Genomic DNA, 24,589 nt, shown 5'->3' on the forward strand with positions numbered 1-24,589 from the left:
CTGTTGCACATTAAGGTCTCAATTTTTGGTCATTCCCGGACTTTGCTTGTATAACTAAAAGTGTGCTGCAGCATTTTGAGGTAAGTTTGAAACTGCATTAAAAGGTGAGTGTAGATGGGACCTACAACTCTGGAAAACCGGGTTTTCAATCCTCACTCTACCATGGAATCCCACTGGTAACCCTAGGCAAGTAACACTCTCTCAGCCTTAGGAGTAAATTTCTTAGGGTGTAAATGATGCAAGAAAAATCAAGTTGACTTGAAGGCACATATCAACAATAAATGAAGACCAATAGACACAGTTCAATAGTGAAACATTATTAATTTCAAGCCCTAATGTTTAAACAACTCAGTTCCTTTTTACTACTACAATAAGTAGAAGAATTGTAGTTTTACTGTAAACCAATGGGATTGAAGGATGGGTGAATGGACAACATCAATATAGGAGGTATTTTTGCTGTGTTATCTCTTGCTTCTAGAGAGTGCAGAGAATATAGAATAAGTTACCACGAGCTTTACAACCTCTGAGAAGCTGTCTGATAACTATCTACATGTGAGACTGTTAGGAGTGAAAAGCACTGACACTATGGGAAAATATTTATTTTATGAGGTATGGCATGGATGTGAAAGGCATGATAGAACCATAAAATATGTTGAGAAAAAGAAACTCCATTTGTGCTGGAGAGGTCTAGTTGAGCAAAGTTTTTACTGTTCATAATCTCTTTAAAGATGAGGATATGAAGATAAATATCTGGATTCCTTAGCCTTGCAGATAGCTTAAACATATGTTGTTTTCCAATTTTCGGAAAATGACATAGAATTACCGGAACCTGAGGCAAACAGCAAGCAAACTGAAATCTCTTGTTCCTGTTTAGCAGAATGCAAATATATTTTGAGTGTTCATTACAGTTAGTCATCTGGAATTTCCCCTGGCTTCCTGCACAGCTAACTTCATACACACACACACACACACACACACACATATATATATACACACACACACACACACATACATATATGAAATCAAAGAAAGTGATAGCAGCAAATTTCCACCATTTTATTCAATTATTCATTTATCCCAGACTGGAATTCATGGTGGCTACCTTTCTGTAGTGATGGGATTGCATACTCCTGTGAGAAAAATTGTTATACTGATGAGCCAGACAAAATACTCCAAGCAGCTAGCGAGGAATGACACAGGCAGAAGTTCTCTTAGCGACAACAGCAGTGGCACCATAGCCACATGTTAGTAATGTGCAGAGGAAGGTATGGTATGTCCACTTGAATATTTTTAACCATGAAAACCCTATGATGAGACAATCCAAAACTGAAACGAGTGATAGTCCCAGAAGATGATGCTCCTAGCTTAGATGGCATGCAACATCCTACAGGAGAATAGCAGAGGACAACTGTGAGCAGCACTGTAGCTAATAATGCAATTGGACCCAAGCCAAAAGGATATTCTGCTGTTGATGTGCTCAGAGGCAAAAGGAAAATCTAAAGCTGCCCACAAATGTTATAGGAACATGGAATATTACATGTATAAATCAGAGGAAGCTAGACATGGCAAAAAAAAAAAGAAAAAAGAAATGTACTATACAAATACTGCAACAGTCAAGGTTTTTTTCATGTCAGGAGAAATTTGAGAAACTACAAGTCACTTTTGGTGTGAGAGAACTGGCCCTCTGCAAGGACATTGCTCAGGGGACACCTGAATGATTGATGTTTTGCCATCCTTGTGGGAAGGTTCTCTCACATCCCTGCATGGGGAGCTGGAGCTGGCAGAGGGAGCTCAACCCACTCTCCCTGGATTCTAACCACTGACCTGTCAGTCAGCAGTCCTGTCGGCACAAGGGTTTAACCCATTACGCCACCAGGGGCTACAATACTTAAGGTGAATGAGCTGAAGTGTACAAGAATGCGATATTTTGAATCAATTACACCATGTTTTTCAGAGGAAATTAAAATCTAAGAAGAAATAGAATGTCAGTAATAATGAGGAGAGATGTAGTAAAAGTAGTCAAAGGATATAAAGTCCAACTGAATATCAGGGAAAACTCATCAATATATAGACACTCAATGTGTTAAGAACCAGAGCACTGTCAAAAAATGGAAATGTTGAGATGTGGAATCCAGTATTTTTTTCTGCACATTTTTCTAATTTATCTTGGTCCTTTTGAATTTTTTTCCTATTTTCCAATGTCATTGCACTCTAATAATAATAATAATAATAATAATAATAATAATAATAATAATAATAATTCTTTATCTATATCCCGTTTTTCTCCCTAAATGGGACCCAAAGTGGCTTACAACATTTTAAAAACAGTACTCAGTACTCTATTCAGTTTTGTATCATTGGCAAACTTGATAAGCATTCCCTCTATCTTGGCATCTAAAACATTGTGAAAATGTTGAAGAGTAATTGCCCTAGAAGGCATTCCACTTGCTTCCAAATGGAAGTACAGCTGTGAGTGATGTGAGTATAACAAAGATCCGCATAGTAAAAGCAATGATATTCCCCATAGTAACCTATGGATGTGAGAGCTGGACCTGAGCAAAGGAAGATAGACGCTTTTGATGCTGGAGGAAAATTCTGAGAGTGCCTTGGACTGTGAGAAGATCCAACCAGTCCATACTTCAGGAAATAAAGCCTGACTGCTCATTGGAGGGAAAGATATTAGAGGCAAAGTACTTTGGCTAAATCATGAGAAGACAGGAAAGCTTAGAGAAGACAATGATGCTGGGGAAAATGGAAGGAAAAAGGAAGAGGGGCAGACCAAGGGCAAGATGGATGGATGGTATCCTTGAAGTGACTGGCTTGACTCTGAAGGAGCTGGGGGTGGTGACAGCCAACAGGGAACTCTAGCGTGGGCTGGTCCATGAGGTCACGAAGAGCCGGAAGCAACTGAATGAATAAGCAACAACAAAATTCATTGCCAGTCTCTCATTCAAATACTAACCAGAATCGATTTGGCTTATTATGCAACATCAGATGAGTTCTGGTATCTTTAGGATATTACCTATACACGCTCACACATGTCTATTTATCTATTCTACTCCAGAGGCTCTTCTTCCTTTTTTCTTACTCCTTGTATATGATTGAGCTCATTGCTTTCAGGGGGTATCCCATCCAAAGGACTTCTCTTGCTTATCCCCTGGATCTATTACACCTTCACCATACACACATATTTTCCCCTTCTTTCTGAATGTACCCCTTTACATGAAATGATTAAATAATTCTTATAGCTGCTGTAAAGAAAGGGCATATCTAACAGTAAACAATAAATTAAGATGCAGAGGCTTCCTTCATTTTCTTAGACACTTGTGTATCATTTCCTGGTAATCATTGTGGCCTTTCCAGAGGGAGTACAATCTCATAATCCTGAAAACGAAACCTCCATCAGACTGGATTACTTCTGCTCCTCTCTTTGTTTTGTTTTTCTATATTATTAAGCAACAGAACTTGACATCAGGATGTTAATGCCAACTCAGACCTGGTTAATCTCTGCTTAGTTTATCCATATGTCTGCCCAACGGAAGGTCTTAAATGTTTACTAATCTGAATAGCACAGAACACCATTGATTTAGTATGCTTGATTTTATCTGGATACAAGAAAGTATGGCCTTGTCTTTGTGCATGAATACAGACCTTAATAAAGTGATGCTTTGTATATTCCATGAGTATTTCATAGCATTCTGTGGTTCATAGCAAACTATGATACTTATCTTCAACCTTTATGATGCCTTCCAATCTCATTCCCCGGCTGGCCGATTTCATCTTTCTCAAATTATAGGCTTAGAAACTATGGAGAACAGATGGTGTCCAGAGGAGAGAGAGGAGGAGGGAGGCATATGTGTACTAACAGAGAAGGCAAATATAAGTGATAGATCTAATATATCAACATATTGCCAAAGGCCCAGTTCACAAAAATATTTTAAATGTCATAAAGTATGTGGATAGCCTTTGTGCTCTGAACACAAGTTGTGGCTGCAGAACATTAATGCTTGTAAAGTTACTGTTTAGTTTACTTCTGCAAAGATCATGGCCACACATTACAAATCACTGGAAGATAGTACTCCCTCTTCATGAAACCAATCAGCACTGAGTTTACAGCACTGTCATGTATATTCATAGTTCAAAGATGAGTTGATGTCCTTGGTACTATTTTAAAAGTATTTTTACACATCTGTTTGGATCTTTGGTGGAAGCAAGAAAGATAGAATCACAGTACAGAAACAGAGAAGAGCTTAAACGCTCCAAAAGACCACCTAATTCTAATACTCCAATCTCAAGCATCCAAATGTCCTTTGTATAACAGATCCTAAATTAAACACTTTTGTGCTTTCTTCGGTGTCACATTGAAGAGGCAATCTATTGTTTTCCTCTGCTCACAGTTAACATGTTTATTTCCTTGTCAGAAGGAAGATTGAGCCTAGGTCATAAGCCAGTTACCTCCCTACTTTCTGGTATCAAGAGGCACTTGTCTAACAATTGGCTTCCAAAGTAACACAGCAATAGAATATTCCAAACTAGTGGTTCTTAACCTGTGATCTGTTGACCCCCAAGGTGGCACAATGACTTCACGGGGGACACATGAAGTCAAAGGAAGGAAGGAAGGAAGGAAGGAAGGAAGGAAGGAAGGAAGGAAGGAAGGAAGGAAAATAGATGGCAGTTATAAACTGATCTAAAAGAGCAAGAGTGATGTCTTTTGGACAAAGTTTCATTACAACATCTCAACCCACTCATAAGTTATAAAAATATTTTTTGCTGTTTATGAGAACATGAAAGTGAATGACACTGAATGGCTGAGAGCAAGCACATGACATTTCGTGCTGCCATACATACAGCTAGGAACCATCTTCACAGCATCACCTAACTGATGTCCATGCTGTTCCACCACCTTTTCAGAACATCTCTTGCTTCTCAGAATGCTGTAGCTGTGTCAAAAATGCTTTTGAAGAAATTTGTGGGAAAATGTGTTTTCCGGATTTTCTGTGTGAAAAAAATCATTTTCTGCTCTGTTTTTCAGACAGTATAGAACTGTCTGAAAAACATAGAGTCATTATTCAGAATACAATTTCCAGCTATTAAAGCAAATATAACAAGGTTTGTAAGTGAAGGTAGCATGAGTCTTCTCTCATTATTTAGCTAATGAAAATTAATGGGGAATAGTAGGTTGGATGATGACAATGGAATGGATGATGACAATGGAATATCTATAGAAACCATATAATAGGGTGAATTTACAGTATTTACTTATTTCTCCCTTCTCTCCCAATCTGAAGAGCCTTGATAAGCAACTTTAAATGAATATTTGATTCACTTTATAGTGTCTCCTAGTTGTATTCATGGCCACCGTCATTTTAAATTAGACCTCAAAAGAGAGGACCTTACCCAATGGAGATGCCAAAACACAGAAACATCTACACCCACTTGTGTAGTGTAGAACTCCTTCAGCAGACATCAATCTTTAGCAAGGCATTCCTGCAAGGTTCAAGTTACCAAGCCATTTAACATTTTCAGGTTTTCAATACCATTAACCTCAATAGGAATTGCTTTTGATTAGATATGTACCAATAGAATTATTGTATTGGTCTCCATTGCTCCGTTGCTCACTTCAACCACCCCAAAATATTTGGTGATTATTATATAGCACAAGTCAAACATTCACCCAGTAAAGTGTTGGTAGATTGTTGTTGTTGTGGATTTGACTAGTATACAGAGGACCATTTAAGTATTCATAATAATCATTTTGTGTAACAAATGCAGAAACTAACCTATTTGCTTGGGATTCTCAAAACCTAACAACAAAGCATGATGGTAATACATTTTCTTTCTTCCAAAACATTTAAGATGCCATTTAATGTTAAAGATATAAGGAATGAAAAATCTATTCTGCATTAACCACAGTCAAGCATTTACATAGCAGTTCCTTTTTAAAGTGTGTTTTTATGAAAACCCATGAGAAAAGTTTCTCTAGAGATTTGTTATTGTTTGTCTTTGATCTTCACAAAGCAGATCACTGCAGCTCTGTTTGAAAGGTCAATTTGTGTACTGTAGTTATTTTTAAATTTTTGTCATCCGTATTTCCTCTTTCTGTACATGTGGTTTCTGAGGAGCTTAAAAATGCTACATTTCAATTTACTAAGCTTTTGAGTGGTGTGACCTATATAAGGTAAAATGTGTATATTAATGAAATAGAATATAAAGGGTCACTCCAACTCTACTCCTCTAAGTACTCATGTTGGGTAACATTCTGAGACTGTAAAATAAGTTGACAGCTTTTCTAAGCACTAGTTACTGCACTACTTCTTTCTCACTCTTCCTATTTCTACCTAAACTTACACCTCCATGTTTGGTTGTGTTTGGCCAAATGCTACTGATGTCTTGTTCAATGCAACTGTATTAATATCAGGATGCACTTAGTGCTATAGCATGAACTCTGTGTCTCTATGTTACTTAGCTACATGACTACCCTGAGAAAATATGACAAATACAATTCAGAAAGTAGAATGGGGCCATCAATTGATACCAGATGAAAGGGGCATGTAACACTTCCAGGATCAGTAGCATAAGGGCCCCTGGTGGAACACCGGGTTAAACTGCTGAGCTGCTGAACTTGCTGACTGAAAGGTTGGTGGTTCAAATCCAGGGAGTGGGGTGAGCTCCTGCTGGTAGGCCCAGCTTCTTCCAACCTAGCCATTTGAAAACATGCAAATGTGAGTAGATCAATAGGCACCGGTTCTGTGCGTATATAAATACGGTAAATAATAATAATAATAATAATAATAATAATAATAATAATAAATAATAATAACTGTGCTCCATGCAGTCATACTGGCCACATGACCTTGGAGGCATCTACAGACAATGCCAGCTCTTTGGCTTAGAAATGGAGATGAGCACTGCCCCCAAGAATTGGACACAACTATACTTAATGTCAGGGAAAACCTTTACCTATCAGTAACATATGCCTTACGTGATTCAATGGTTGGGGAGTACAGGAGGGAAGGTGTAGTGGTACTCCTGTTTTGTTGATGGGATTCTGATAGTGAATGGATTGGTCACCATGTGTACTGACTGTTGGAGTAATTGGACATTTTATGTGATCTATTATAGCTCTTCTAATTCTAGAGACCTGGGATTTTGATACAAGGCCTTTTTTAAATCTTAATTGCATAAAGCCTTTTACTGAGAATGGTGATCAACCTTAAAAATAAATCCCATTAAAGAATCTGTGCAATCTAATTAAAACTCTTATCACTCAACCAGAGATGGTAATGGGATATGTGTTGGACAACGTTGTCCTGTTGGATGGCATCTATTTAAAATATTATGTTTAAGTTAAGTCAGGATAAAGATTTAATCAGTTTATTTGTAAAATATAGAGATTAACTTATTACACTGAGTGATATGTTTAATTACAGCACAGGGCAATGATTTGTTAAGCTCTTGGTGTATCTTCCCCTGTTCCTTATAGCTAACCATTGGCAGCTTGCTCCGGTTGTATGAATTTTGGCCATGTTTCCCCATTAATATACCACACTCCTCAATTAATATACCATAGCCATTCATCCATCAAGAGGGGGTGTCCTAATAACAGTAGAATAAATTGGGACAATTTACCTAGTTTTTGCCTGTTAAGTTAAGGTGGCGGTAGTATTACAACATGAAATATGGAAATGCTTTTTCAAGCAATATTTTTTTCAAGCAACAGTTAGTAATATAGAAAATATGTTTTCATAGTAAGCATGTCTCGTGATGTTTTCCTTTGAAACATAATTTTGAGACTAGTTTTCATTCAGAATTATTTATACATAGTTTCAGAAGCTGACACTGAATCCTTTTTTCCTATGGGAATGTCATACTTTTCCCTTTTTCCATTACAACTTGATATTTTAATTTTCCTCTTCTTTCTTCATCTATTTATTTCAGTTTATGTGTCATGAAGTGATTAAAAATGCAAGGAACACAGAAAATTGTCATGTGGTATTCAAGACATTCAGTCCAACACTCTGATCAATTCAGTGATGCCGTTGATTCAGCTGCAATGTTTTGGTGGCAGTGGCCAATGGGTCCATGGATTCAGGTTCCACAAAATGGAGCATGTACTCCATGAAGTCCACATATAGCCTGAAAACATCATTACACCAAACCCTGGTTTAAAGAATGCAAAGTTCAGGTTATTCTGGAAAATAAGAGAGGATAACCCTAACCGTAACTATCCAAAGCTATGTGAAAGTCTAGGGAAAGTCTGTTACTTATTTATTTATTTATTTATTTATTTATTATTTGGACTTATATGCCGCCACTCTCCTGGGGCTCGGAGCGGCTTACAAGAATGGCTAAAATCTAACAAAATTTAAAAGCGATTTAAAACCATTTAAAAACGGCAATATCAAACATTAAAAGCCTGTCGAAACAGGTATGCCTTACATGCCCTGCGGAAAGCTGTTAAGTCCCGCAAGGCACGGACTTCAGGTGGCAGAATATTCCAGAGTGATGGTGCCACTGCTGTGAAGGCTCTCCGTCTGGTTGCTGTTAGACGCAAGGTCTTGACACTCGGAATTTCCAATAGATCTTGGTCCTCAGAACGGAGGGATCTCCATTCTGAGGACCAGTAGGATACATGAATACCTCATAAAACCAAAATACAGCTCAAGGCAAAATTGACTATGAAGTCATAAACCACGTGAAAGCCCTTTACTGAAAATGGAGCCCCTCTCTGTGTAATGTTCATTTTCCTTGTTGCAAACAGTCAGCCTCCCAATACTTTTAAGAGGTTCCCATAATGAATAACTTCACAGAGCATAAAGAATGTCTCTAGAGGGAACATAATTTCATTGCTCTTACGGAACAATCCCTTGCATTTCTTCTGATCTGGTAATTCAGTCCAAAGTTTACAACAGTTATTCCATTGTTAGCTATCTAAAAATTAATGCTGCCTCTCTCACAGAAGCTTATGCTGTCCATTGCTAGAAATTAATATATTAAATTCCTATTCAGATATTATCTTTAATTCCAGTAGAGAGTTGGTGGGGAGGGGAATCAATCCAAGATGACTGCCAATTTTTGAAAACAAGTTGATTTTTTCATTAAGTTAATGAGAGCGGTTACCTCTAAGCTGTAGATGCATATTGTGTAAATGTTGAAAATCAAGGTGAATGTCCATTTCCTTCTTGTAAAGATTTCCACATAGTGTACAGCAAAATAAGTCTAAGAAATGACCAGGTAATAATGAGCTCACTAAAGAGCTCAGTGTATCCCCTGTTTCCACAGATTCTGTATCCACAGATTCAACCATTAAAAAAACCCATAAAATCAAACCTTGAGTTTACCATTTTATATAAGGAGGATTGCTTTACTGTTTCATGATATATATTTGGACTTGGATATCCATAGATTTTTGTCCTGAAACCAACACCCAGTGGATATAAAGAGTCCACTGTATTACTGCAGCTGTTAATATACTTTTACAAAGAAGATTGTCCCATTTAATTGACCACATGCAGCCTTTGTTTGTCATCCAAACTAATGACTATTGCCACGAGTGAGGAGCAGTGGCATGGAGGAGCCATCACAGACATCCCTATTGTATAGATATACTACTTCCTCACAGCTGCTTGGTATTATTGTAACTGAAATGCCACCTGGTAGCACAACATTAGCTAGCAAGAATGGAAGGAACATTCTTTACTTTACAACATGGATACAAGATCTTCCTTCCGGGCACATGCTAACCATGTGTTTGCAATGATGTTCCTCTCCTTCAGATGTTACAGTATCCATTAGGAAAAAGGCATATGGCAGAGATTTGGTGGAATTAATTTCTGAAACATCTGGAATAGGCTTTCATGTATTGTTTCTTGTAGTTGGTTTGGTTTGGAAGCATTGTGCTATTCTGCCTTTATAGTCCGTGTGTGCTTCCTTCAAGTGTGATGTCTGAAGTAGTTCTTTGCCCAGTACCTTCAGGAACCTTAGAATATTCTGACAAATGAGTCAGTTTTGTCAAGTGGACCAGAACATAAAAGGTGCATCTACACCAGGCCTGCCCAACCTGTAGCTTTCCAGATATTTTGAACTTCAGCTCCCAGGATTCCTAACAAGATGGCTAGGGTTTCTGGGACAAGATGACTAGGGCTTCTGAGTTGGAAGCTTAAACACCTGGAGGGCCACATGTTGTGCAGTCCTGATCTACAATTATAGCACATTTGATCCTGTGGAATCCTTGGATTTCTGGTCTACTGAATTTCATCTGCTAGTTATTAGTTAAGACTAGCTAGATGTCTAGTTCACAATCAGGAAGTCCCCGAAAAGAACAAAAAAAAGTCTTTTTTTTAACATAAGCTTGTTTTCACTGAAATTTGGTGGAGGGGGGGCATCTGTGTGTGTGTGCATGCATATGTGCCAAACAAAGAGAAAGGACAAGGAAAGTGTATTGGATGATGTAGCAGTGGACAGTAAATGCTTCATATGATACGTTTTAACACAAAGGAAGGTTATAACTGTTAAAAGGACAAAACACCTGAAAATTAATAGCATTTTAAGAACAACATTATTGTAGCAGGAGAACAGCCTGGTGTGATAAAACTCTTAATTTTAAACACAGAAGTGTTTAAAACACAGAGAGCATTCACAAAGTTTGGACAAAACCACTTGGTAGATATACCACGGAACTCGCATGCAAGTCACTTGCCACCACGGCTATAAAAGATCCTTCTTTTCTGCCATTTGCCTCACCAGTCCTCACACAAAAGAAGCCTCTGTTCTGTGGTATCTTACAGCTATGTTTCCCTTACATCGTTCCACTACAATCCTATGATTGTTCAACATTATGACTTTTCTATTTGGAACAACCTCCTGCTTCAGTAGCAGGTAGTTTTCATGGAGAAAACATAATGATTCCATTCTTTGTTTGGATATACTAAGGTCCCCACTAGACTGCAAGATGTTATAGTTGTTTTTGTTGCACAGATGCATCCATAAACATCTGGGGGACACAGGTCTCCCATGCCTGCTATATATTTTGGTTTCCACTCCCCATCTATCTATTCCCTTCTTTCCTTTGTTTTCCCATCATCGTTGTATAGTCATGTTTGACTATAGGAATCCTTTTCCTGAAAAGGATTCCTATACCCATTTTATTCAATAGGCTTTTGATTAACACAAAGCATACAGATAATATTTCACCATTATTGAATTTCCATGCCATGAAAGGGTCACCCTGTGAAGTTTTGCCTGTTATGTCCCTACTAGAAATACCATCAAGCAGCCCTTGCCTGGATTTTTATCATTTAAACAATACACTGAAATATTTCTGAAGAATCTTCTTTTTGTATTTTATAAGTTTCTCGTAACTACTGCACCAGAATATTGTAACAGGAATTTGGGGATTTCTATTAAACTAGGGGAATGCAGTTGCCAAATCTTTGTACTACTGAATGGAGAAGACTACACTATGGAAGTATAAATGTGCCAAGTTTCTTGCTTATTTATTATTTTGCATTTAATCCCTTGCGTTTATTAACACTGAAGCCCTGAGAGTTGAAAAAAAGTTTAACACTCAAGCCCTGCAAAATTGAAGTGTGAGGTCCCTCCCTGTGATATTCATTGTTCCTTGATGGTTTGCTCAAACCAAATGTGAACAACACAGGAACCGCATGCCTCCCAGATATTTTATCAGTTTTTGGATCACAAGGGATCGTCATTGAAAATTACATAGTAATTTTAAAATGGGTCTTTATGTTCAAATCCCTCACCCACAGAAATCATATATTCAAATTATTATAAGAGTACTATCTCCTTTAAAACAAGGTACACATTGTTTTTGTATAAAATTATGGGATCCTAACAAGAAGAAGAGAGACCTGACTTCTGGGTTCACTGGTGAATACTGTTGTGTTGTGTGTAGCATATGGCACAACTTTGAAAAGTGCAGAATTGTTTTTGAACCTCCCATAGTTGACCACAATGGTTTTAAAACTATAATCAGTGAGAACAAGCCAGTTTCAGGCCATGTTTTTAAATTCTAGCTTATTTAAAAACTACTGTTTGAACAAACCACCATTGACCAAGTTCAGCTGCCACTAGAAAACCATGGTTAATTTAGAACAAAAAGTGGATCATCCTAATCTGTTTTACTCCAGCTCATTCATGAAATGGAAGACCACTACATACGAAACAGAGCTGCACAATTGTACAGTTAATTCAGTTTAACACCACTTTAACTGCTATGGCTCAACACTATGGAATCAAGGGAGCTGTAGTTTGGTGAGGCAACAGCATTCCTTGACAGAGAAGACTAAAGACCTTGTAAAACAATAACTTCCATGAGTCCATAGTATTAAGCCATGGCACTCAAAGCGATGCCAAAATACATTAATTCTACAGTCACTTTGCTTTCTTGGCACTTAGAACATGGGATGCCATGTTCTAACAAAAACATTTTTTTCACTGTTAATGTTATTTAATTGCTTTGTGTGGAGCTGGATCTTGGAAACCATTGGGACCCCCTTTTTCTCTCTCTGACACCCACTGCCTTTGGCTGGCCACCACCATGCACACTGACCTTTGAAATATGGAAAGAAAAGTGCTTTGAAACCAAGCTGGCAGGAACAGCGGTCAGTCTGTCGTCATTGGGAGCGCAAAACAAGTGGGGCTATAGATGGCAAGCTGTCTTCATAATTACTTGAAGCAGTTGTCACTCTGGCTTGAGTTTGTTCATTACACCCCAACAAACAGCTGATATTTGTTAAAGCACATAAGCCACTTTGTTGAGGCAGCCCTTGATATTGTGGGAAACCCTGCAGCTGCAAGTCACATGCCGTTCGGAGTATTTTGTGATTTCTTTGCTTCCATGCAGGCCTTTTATAGCAGTGCCCTTTTATTCAAACAAACCAAAAAAGAGAGCAAGAGAGAGAGGACAGGGAGTGAGTCAGTCGGAGAGCAGGGGAAGGAGAGAACTCTCACTTAGTAGGTAAACATTAGCTAACAAAAAAGAGCTTGATACGCTTAAGGTTTATGACCCAAATCTGGTTCTCATTAAACAAATGCCTGTGTAGCACTAAGGAATTCTTCGTAATAAGAAAGTCATTGCTGGAATTCGGAGCAGGCACAAGTCAATGGAAAAGCAGCCATTACAGTCCAATGCTCAGACCTTGGCTGCTGTCTGCATTGGCTGTCTTCCATAACTGGCATGAGGAAGCTGCAGGCTCTGGAAAACGGTTTCACTGGGGGTTAGGAAGGAACAAGGCCCACTTTCAGAGCACCTGGCCTTGGCAGAAAAATGCCAATATGATGATTTGATGAAAAATGGTTTCATTATACTTCAGTAGCATTTTTTTTTCAGAGGGAAATATACTTCCACCCCACATTGCTGAAATTTAGCATTGAGTTGTTTGTTTCCCATATAATATCTTCAAGAACAAGGGTAGGGAGAATATAGCCCATCAAAATGTTAAACTCCAACTCTCATTAGCACAGTGAGAGATTTAGGATCTCATCGGACTGGGTTTTTTAAAGCAATTTTACACTGTTCTCCACTTCTTTTATCCAGTTTTACGGGCACTTCCCTTCACACAACACACGGCTGGCCGTGCCCCCTTTCACCATATTTGTGGCATACCATGCCGGCCACCGCAAATTTCTACATCATGGTCAACGCCAGTGTTGTAGGTAAGTTTCCCAAATTTTTCTCTCTTTTGAGCACTATTTCTGTGCTTCCGCCTGTTTGATGAGGGGAAGCAATGGGACGCCACATGTTATCCACACAGAAATCAGGGTTCAGCATCTGGAGGTGTGTTGTAGGTTTTTCAGGCTGTATGGCCATGTACTAGAACATGGCCATACAGCCCAAAAACCCTACAACAACCCAGTGATTTCGGTTATGAAAGCCTTTGGCATGTGGATGTGTCTTTTCAAAATAATTTTGGTAGAACACAGTTCTTATTTTGCCAGCCCTCTAAATGTTTATAATCTACTGAGAAAGGATAAAAATACTGTATTGTGGTGCCCATTTCCCTGAGGAATGAGAAATTCAGGATTCTGCATTGCCAGGCTGCCTTTGCTTCATTTTGGAAGAGAGCTCAGCAGACACTGACAATATTTCTTGAAACAATTGTTTATATGCACATACTCACATACGCCAAGATTATAGATGTAGGAAAGTGGTAACAGCATTCCTAGCTATGAACCAGTTGTCCCAAAGCAACATTCACTTAAAATATATGTCTGAAAAACTCTTATCACCCAAACATTGTTTTCACAAGAAAAGGATTCGAATGCCAGAGGAAGGCCATGCATGGAAGAAATTCCTTCCTTGTTCTGAAGTCAAAGGGCAACTACTAGAAAAGCATTTTTTCACATTCTCATCACATGGACATAGCAGGACAAAGGAAAATAGCAGGACAAAGGAAAAGGCCATTCCAAATATCTTAATAGACAGACTGGTTTTTGTAGAATGTTGTGGCCAGTAAACCTGGTCCTAAGCTATTTAGGGCTTCACAAGTCATAATGAGCATAGTGACTTGTGCCAGGAAATGAACTGGTAGATTGTGTTAAATTGACAGCACTGCATAGTACTGATCTAGCATTCTGAAATAGCTGAGAATTCAAAGTATTCTTCAAAGGCAGCCAGATATTGTTGCAGAAAAACAATATCTACTTTGGACTGAATATTAAAATAGGGAGAGACTTAGGTGTCACATGCGTGTTAATGACACCCAACTCCAAACGTGTGGAAAACTTTTGTTGTGTGCTTTCATTCACATAATAAGAGCATGAAGACAATCTGTTGCATCCTAGAACAGGAACAGGACCCTCTAATCATTAATTACACCACACCTTGAATGAAGGAAGAGTCCTTTTTATTTGTTAGATTAACTGGAACCAATAAAAGAGATGATTATAAAAATAAGTAGAAGTCCAAAAGCAAAAAGCCAAATAAAGCAGCAACATAAGCAGTGTCCAAAGAAATACTAACAATGTCCCAAAGCTTGCAGAAATAATCCAAATGCAATGAATAGCCAAAAAGCCCTTAGAATAAAACCATGAACAGACTAGCCATTGCTAATCCACTTGAAAAACCATGAATCCTTAGAGATGAGACCACATGAAACAGAAATATCCAGGAGATTTAAGCTAGATTCCAAACGATGCCTGGTCTAAAGAAAATTCTCTAAGAGCTCAATTTAAGTCCCCAAAACTGGTTCCTACTCTCCCCAGGTTTTGGTCTTAACTGCCGAATTCTTTCTGACCTGCTAAACATTGGGCCTCTCAAAGGTTCTGTCTGATTTCCAGACGGCGATTGGTCTTATCTATCTCCTCATTAGCAACAGCAGGTGTGAAACTATCTTGCAAACTCAAACTTGGAGAAGGGAGTAAACTTTCTTCCCTGGTTGTGACAGGAACTTTCTCATGAGAACTTAGCTCTTCTCTTGACCTTTCTCAATCAGAGTCTGCAGTAACCTTATTGTCCAAAGTGTCTCCATTTTGCACCTCATCCTCATTGATCACATCAGGTTCACTACCCAAGTCAGACCCAGAAACATTACAAGGGGGCAACACAATCACAGATTCAGGCTCAAACACAGGTTGAGTCCCAACACAATCATGCTAAATCACACTATATTCATAAAGAGGGCAGCCAGTCACCTTTAGCAAACCTGGACACAGAAGACATTAGATTCTGTTGAATGATCAAGATATTAAAAAGTTGATCCCCAGAGTCATTTTCTTGAACTGAAATGACTATGGAAAATGCCATCAAAGCTCATCCCAGTAAAGAACTTCTAAAGGTCATATGCAGCCCTCTATAAGCAGTGGTTCCCGAACTCAGTGGATTTTCTGTGTACCTCCCTGGTAATGGAGGAAATGGTAGGCTCAAGAAGAGTATTTCCAAAACTCATGAATATGTTTGTGACAATCTCTCGACTTCCACATACCTCATAGAGGAAATGGCTGCCCAGCATAAACCAAGAAGCCTGAACAGCTGGCAGCTACTGTTTGAGTGGCTGTGATAGCATATCTTTTGTACTAACAGTATGTTTGATACCAAAACCAGGATATTCTATGCTGTAAAATAAACAAATCAACACTCTGTGCCTAGCTACAGCACACTGCAAATTGTACCCCAAGAAAACCTATTTTTCCATGTATATATATATATATATATAGAGAGAGAGAGAGAGAGAGAGAGAGAGAGTATGAATTAATCATGTATGTTCTTGTGTTGTATAATTCATTTTCATTGTCTTAGTCACAGGGAAAGGTAAAGAAATATTTAGGGTACTGAATATCTTGCATGCTGAATATCCTGTTTGTAATCAGAGTGATTCTGAAATTTCTCCAGGCATTGCTAAAGCATATCCATGTTGATCTAGCCATTGTCCAAACCCTGCCAGGGAATTCATGCAATGCTGCATTTCTCATCACTTGCTAAAGGACCATAACGCTGAATGTAAAATTATGTCTTACCCAATTCCCACAAGCTACAATCTGATTCGAGTCCATTTAACTGACAGTAAACAACTTGAAGTCAATTTGTATCTGTCTAGACTTGTTCTTAAACAAGATGTTATCACAGATCACAATGGTTCATTGGAAGGCTATCCACACAGAAAGCTGGGTTTAGCATCTGGAGGCGTATTTTCAAAATAATTTTGGTCGAACACAGTTCTTATTTTGCTTGCCCTCTAAATGTTTATAATCTACTGAGAAAGGATAATAATACTGTATTGTGGTGCCCTGTCCCTGAGGACTGAGAAGTTCAGGAGTCTGCACGGCCAGGCTGCCTTTGCTTCATTTTAGAAGAGAGCTCAGCAGACACTGACAATATTTCTTGAAACATTTGTTTATATGCATATACTCACATATGCCAAGATTATAGATGGAGGAAAGTAGTAACTGCATTCCTAGCTATGAACCAGTTGTCTCATGGGAGAGATATAGATTTTTTTTTTACTTATACTGGTTGGAGATTATGAGAATTTTTATCTAACATGACTAGAAACAGTAGATTAGGGATCATTAAGGAAACAATACAAAGACTGTTATTTGGCATAAATTGAATTTTGGTCGATGCAACTAAACTTTTCAATCATTGCAGAGGTCAGAATTCTCAACCTCTGGAAATTCCTTCAGATGCCAGTTGTTCTGTTTCCTACTCAGTGAACTTTTATTGGCTGCTTCCACACTCCCCACCAAACAGGAAATGGCTGGGTTTGGGGCAGTTGCAGCTGAGAAAGGTGGTTTAAAGGAAGATTGATAGAAGACTAAGCTATATCATCCTGTATAAGATTGAAGCCAATGCTTTCCTATAACCTTTATCCTGTGGAGCAGTGGATTCCAACCTTTGGTCCTCCAGTTGTTTTGGACTTCAACTCCCAGAAAACCCAGTGAGCTTACAAGCTGTTGGGAAATGTGGGTGCTGAAGTCCAAAACACCCAGAGGACCAAAGGTTGGGCACCACTGCTGCTGGCATGAAGCCTCACAGAGTCCTGCCAGAAATAGCCCCACATCATGTGATGGACTCAATAGGACAGTCAATATGCTGCAATATATGGATATAGCTCTCTTAAGGTGTTAGTCCTCACTCATCCTTAAACATACAAGAGCAGAGGAGTGCTCAGCTCTATCACCTTCTGATCTGGCTTTCTGTATTTAAAAATGAGAAGTTTCTGTTCATATGGAGATTTTTGATACTCATACAGAAAGATTCCTCTTTAGATACATTGCTTTCCATGTGAGGAAAGTGACAACATAGGGAAGTAGAACTGGGCATTCCTCTGCTGCTGTGTTCTTGAAAGCATGTTGAGTAAGACTTAAACAAGGATTGATATGGAATATGTTATGATTCAGGCTGCCATTCAGCATAAAGTGCATGTGTGTCGATAAACTAACCTTCTTGCTCAAACCCTTCCAGAACCTTTTGTTTGGCATTTAATTTTGTCTATGAAAACAAGGAAGTAATAACTATATTAAAGGAAGGGCTAGATCATGTACTGAAGTTCTCCATGTGAATGCATCCCCAAAGAGATCAAATGAGGAAAGATATTTCAAAAAGCTGCTTTAGTATTCCATGTCCTTTGCAACTTCTTGCCTCATTCCTATGACTGCTACTTTTCATATGTATTGTCGAAGGCTTTCATGGCCGGAATTACTGGGTTGTTGTAGATTTTTCGGGTTGTATGGCCACGTTCTCCTGACGTTTCACCTGCATCTGTGGCAAGCATTCTCAGAGGTTGTGAGGTTATTTTTCATACCTTTGCACCTACACTTTGTAGCATGAAGGTTTTACAAATACTTGGCTTTCTTTTACACTTTAAAAAAACAATGGCTTAAATTGCTTTGTAAAAAATAGAATGGATCTGAAAGTGTCAGAATCACAAGAGTGGGAGGAGAGAAGAATAAGAAGCCCAAGAACTTAATGTTTCATGTTTCTGTGCTTCCCACCCACATCCAAAATACAATATTTTCATCTTTTTCCTCCCTTCCTTTGAAAATGTGCTCTCATTTCCCTCAATGTAAAATTGTTCTAAACTTCTCAGTCACTGCAAAGCAACTTAGGAGTAAGTAAGTAGGTGACATTATCAAGTCTGGTTCAGTGGAAGCTGCTGGATCCAATGACCTAGATAACATTATATTCCAACATCCTAAATTTGTCTGTAACTGTTATTTTGAGTTATTTCAGGTTAGAAAAAGGGAAAAACCACCAACAGCTCAATTTAAAAAGTATTTTTCACACTTGACTGCCATGTCCCTAGTTTCACACCATTTAGTAACTTGGGGGTTTACTTTTATTTGTACATTTGGCTACTTCTGTTCTGGATCTGTGTGCTCCCCTGGTTATGTTTATTTTTAAAGTGTTGTATTTCCTGGAGTGCTATTGTCCTTGAATTCATATTTACACCTCTCTGACATAACTGCCAAATGTTTTTTCAATCAGAATGGTGAGAAAGACAAGAGGAGATCAAGACCTTTTTCCTCTCCAGAAAAGAGGCAGACAATGAAGAGGTGTTAACTTGTGAAAAGCACTGGGCTGTCCTATGGGAATAAAAGCTGTTGCTGAGTATAGGACAGTTTTTGTATAAATTCAGAGTTTCATTATTATTATTATTTTGCAAAGTTTAGCAACTATCTCCCAGGCTCAAACATTTCTCTGAAGCTAATTTTATTTCTACTACCAAGCAGAGCTGTCCCAAGACATTTTTGTCCATGGCAGCAAAAGGACCCAACAGAAATTGGGGTGTATGGTACCTGAGCCAAGCTTTTGGAGTTGAATAATTATTGTTTATTGGGGTGGGGGGAATGAAGCAGGATATCACATGAGTGCTTGTTCTCGGTGTTTTAGTTGTTTTGTTTTTGTTTGATTTTTTTTGCCATTAAGACAAGTTTAAATTATGGTAACCCTATGAATGAGAAAAAACTCAAGAGCCTCAATCATGTTTTACAGACTCAAAGCAATGTTGTCCTTGACTGAATCAAGATGCCTGTAGTGTGGTCTTCCTCTCCTCCTAATGCCTTCCACTTTACTGTTACTGTCTTTTCAAATATGTACAAAGGACTACAAGTTCAGGTTACCCATCTTGGCTTCTAGTGAGAGTTCAGATCTGACTTGCTCTTGGTCGGCTTCATTTGTCTTCTTACGACTCATCAGACGGGTTGATTTGCCCGCCATACGCTGCTTCACCTCCCTTTTTGGCATGGAGCCTTTCACATGAAGTGCAGACACTTCTAGCTGGGCTCCATGTCAAAAAGTGAGGCGAAGCTGCACCTGCAGCCACCAAGGCAACACAAAAGCATTTCTGTGTTGCCTTCCCTTCAATAGGGGGAAGACGGGTGGTGACACTTCCCCCCATGGGATAAGGGAGAAAGTAAGGTGAGTGATGCAGGGCATAGAGTGGTGGCTTCTCCATACCCCACCAGGAGCACATGGATTGCAAGTCCATGGGCCTTTACGATAAGGTCTTTAATAGTCCCTGGTATCCTCCTTCAGTTGAGTTAGTTCACTCTCCATCAGCTGTTTTTATTATGTAGACTCCTTGTCAAACATTCTCTCATACTTGACAACAAAAATAAAAGAACAATAAGTTAAATTAACTAATATTTACCAACTACATGATAACACCCCCAGACTCCTCTATGAACCAGCTTGATGGTAGGGACTAGCCATTATGCTGTTTTCATCCCCATAATAGAATCAATACACAACTTCTTACTTATTCATTCATTCATTCATTTCTTTTATACCCCACTGTTTTCTCACTATGGAACCCAAAGCACCTTTTTAATATAAGTTAGAACAAAATAACTAAAGCAACATGTATTTGTTTTTGTTTGCCTTCAAATCATTTTCTCGACAAACCTATCACTATGTTTTCTAGGGGTGAGAGTGTATTACTTGCCCAAAGCCACCCAGTGGTTTTCCGTGGCTGAGGAGGGAATCAGACCCTGTTTTCCAGAATCTTAGTCCAACATGAAATAAAATAAAACACTTACCCAACTACAAATGTTAATTTATAACAATTAAAACACATTCAGCATATAGTAAAATTTACCACACACCTTCTGAACATTCTTCAAACCTAAACAAACTAAAGGACTGTTCAAACAGAAACAAACAGCTCTAGTCATGATGTCTAATGATGAGAAATGCTGGAATTGTTGTCCAGGATCTGGAGGGCCTGTTCCATCTCCCAGGAGCCTGATTTGCCTTATTTTATAGTTGCTTGAGGTTGCTTCCTCTTGCATTTTCTCCCAGGGCTGCTGCAGCTTTGCAAGAGTCTTAAAAGTTAATAGTATCAGAGTCTGCAGGCCTCTTTGCAACTATTGGCTTAGAGAGCAGCTCTTTGAGTTTAGGGACCGCCTTTTCTCCCAGGGTAAGATCCCAATTTTAGATTCTCACTGCCTTTTCAGTTTGAGGAAAGACTTCAGACGTTCTGATGGCTAGGCAGTTAGCTCCTAGAATACCATTGCAAAAACTATACATTATAGATAAGTATTAAGCTATATTGAGTTATATAGATAGTATATTGTGTATTGAGCTGTACTGAGATATTATAGACAGATAAGCTTAATTCAGAAGATTGAGTTATATAGTTATAGAGAAAGAGTCTTGACTGCTTTGTCTCCAGAACTAACCTTAAGTTATAGATAGGGGGGAAAAAACCTGTTTTTTTCTAAACCACAACAGTTCAAGGTTAGGGTGTTAAGATTTCAGGATCTTATCTGCCATCTGGAGAAAGGGTTACCTCTATAACTAAAGAAAAGAAAGAATATTTTTGTATTTTCATCTATTGACTGTTTGTTTGCAATTTTGATGAACTGTGCCAAGTCTTCAAGGACTCTGAATAAATAAATATCCTTTATTGATGGTTAAACCAGTAATAGTCTCAGTTGTTGAGTATCTCAAGCTTCTAAATATAGACACCTGCAGTTCGCTCAGGCATAGAGAGAAGCACGTCGCAGTTTTATTTTTTATATTGTCTGGGCGGATGGCACAGGGCCACATGGTGAGCTGGATTCAGCCCATGGGCCTTGAGTTTGATATAAGCAATGTAATGCTTTCCTCCTGTTTGCCTTGTCTGGAAGCTCACCAGCACAGTGCTGGCAGATGAGATGTTGAGTCATAGAATCAGGATCATAGAGTTGGAAGAGACCTTGTGCACCATCCAGTCCAACCCCCCTGCCAAGAATAAGGGAAATCACATTCAAAGCACCCCTGACAGATGGCCATCCAGCCTCTGCTTAAAAGCCTCCAAGACCCCACAACCTCTGATGCTGCTTGCCATAGATGACTGCAAAATGTCAGGAGAGAATGCCTCTAGAACATGGCCGTATAGCCTGAAAAACCTACAAGAACCCAGTGATTCCAGCCATGAAAGCCTTCGACAATACTCCAAGAATTTTACTAAAACATCATTTTTAAGTGAACTGGCCTAATATAGAAAAAGTTAGACTTCAAGCATAGAAACATGAATCTATTGTTTTGGTTCAGACCTATCTAAATTCTCATCTTGAAAAGTGAAGCGAGAAATGGCCATGACTGCATTTAGAGTGTGAAAAGTAACATCAAATTTTATGCTTTCTTCCAGTTCCAAGCATCCTATTTCTCTTTTCATATTGCAATAAGCAAAATTCAGAGATGAAAGGGATATTCTGGTATGATTCTGTTAGTCCATTTTCTAAATTAATTGTTTATTCAAATATATGTGTGCAGTATGATACATTTCTCTCTCTCACTATCACCTACATACTTCTATTTGAGCCCTAGCAAGGGTGAATGACATGACTGTTGCTCAAGGAATAGAGTTACACTAGTGCCTTGTTACCTCATTTTCATGACAAAGATTATGTTGGACATTCAATACCTGATATCTTTCTGTGACAAAGTGAAAGGTTCCACCGCTGTGACCTTTTCTCTTCTCTCTCTCTTTCACTGATTAGTTCATCCATTTAACTGCACACATGGACACACACACAGGCCCTAGAAATCACTCAAAAGGGAATTTACACTGTAATAAGGCAGCCCAATTTCCAAAGGATCTCACTGAAATTTTCAAATATTGGCACATTTGAAAGAGTTGTAAGCCCACATGTTTAAAAACAATAAAGCAAATACCTTGATTTTTTTGCCTTCTTGAGTGCTTCTTTTTTGTTTACATTCCTTGTTCATTAAAATGTGCTAAAATATAAAGCAGAACAATGTCATTCCACGCCATGCACTCTGATGAGAAATGCCCACCTATATACTGGTGGGGAGCTGTCATGAATGTCTGCAGGGGGAAAAATCAAAATTCTGTGCAGTAATCCTGAGGCTGGGACAAAAAAAAGACTGATATAGTTGCCTGGAATAATCTAGTTTTATACTGTTGTTAAGCTGGAACAGCATGGACAAACCCTATGTGATTATGGCACAGGGATTTACACACAGGCATTTATGATAACACCAATTAAAGCAGCACTTTTGCTGTTGACTTCAGCTACAGTATTTTCTCACATGTCCTGTTTTTGGATTTAGTATCCAAGATGAGACCTTTAAAAAGCATATAATTCTAGAACTTGGAAATACTAATGATTGCTGGAGGATTTACAAAGCTGTGATATGAAACAGTAAATTTTCCAAACTCTGGATTTCTAACTTAGTAAATCTGCTTATTTTTTGGTCAATAATGCTATTCTCATAGACCATAACATAAACACAGCAGTATAACTAGAGCTATATGAATCCACACTGCCATCATTCATATGTGTTTGGTTTGCATAAAACAGTTTCATAAGATTCCTGTTTTATGTATGCTGGCTGTAACCTAAAGATAGGTTTACACAGATAGAAAATTATTACAGTGGCCTTTTTTAATGGAAAAGGTCAATTCGCTGTCCTCTTTCCCACTTGATGACAATATTATTGACATAATAGATCAATGAACTTTAATAGAACTACAGTTAACATCTACTATACTTCTTTGTATACTACTATATGACCCAATAAGTATGTGCCATTTGATGGCAATTCTGTTACTATGGTTTCCACTGAACACAGGACCGGTCTACAGCTTTATAAACAATTGTGAATACCTTGCCAGGGCAGATAGAATGCGCTGAAAGGCCATTTGATATTCGGTGGGGAAATAGGAAGTAGAGGGTCTTGCGGATTCTCTTAAGTCTGCCAGGAATGAAATTGTTCAGTGATAAAAGAGACAAGATGAAATTAAAGTTAAAATTGCTAAGAGAAGGGCTGCCTTCCCAGAATGGATGGTAATTATTAAAGCAGCATCACACCACCTCTTCCAAAGAGCTGAGCTGGCATCGCATGTTTCAGTAAAGAGAGTCACAAAAGGAAAGGAGAAAGCACACAATTAATTTGTCATTTCTCTATTATACAATGCAAGGAAAAGCTGAAGTAGAGAAATGCAAAATGAAGTATGGATTTTTTCCCCATGGTTTTGAGGAATCTGTGGGGATGGTTGCATCTGTGGAGGAGGGAATAAAGAGGGATTTTTGAGCTCCCTTCCCTGCATGCATATATGGATACAGTGATAAAAGAGATGAAATGAAATTATTTTATTTATATCCATTTTTCTCCCAGCAAGGGATGCGAACATTACTAAAGGAAGGGCTATCTTTCTAGAATGGGTGGTAATTATTACAGCAGCTTCACACCACTTATTACAAGGAGCTGAGCTGGCATCACACATTTCAATAAAAACAGGTCTCTCTTTAACACACAAACACACACGCCCAAGGCATAAGTCCTGGCCAGGCCCATAGCCAGAATTTTGGGTTTTTTTTGGGGGGGGGGGCTGAGTTTGATTTGGGGGGGCTGAGGATCTACCCTAGCAAACCTTTTGTATCGTTATCCCAATACTCCCATGCATATGGGACACATTGAGCATGGTGATCAGATAATGATATGAATAAACATAACAGTTTAAATAATGTACCAGTAAGGCCTTCTGGCGGACCATCCAGGTGGGATAAAAATCCATCGAAGGCCTTCTCTCTTCCACTACCCCCATCTTTAAATCAGTTTTAAAACTATAGGAAAACTGCCACAGTTTCTCCTCATTCCATGCAATGTCTTCAGATA

The sequence above is a fragment of the Anolis sagrei genome, chromosome 5, assembly GCF_037176765.1.
Source record: "Anolis sagrei isolate rAnoSag1 chromosome 5, rAnoSag1.mat, whole genome shotgun sequence".
NCBI classification, from domain to species: domain Eukaryota; kingdom Metazoa; phylum Chordata; class Lepidosauria; order Squamata; family Dactyloidae; genus Anolis; species Anolis sagrei.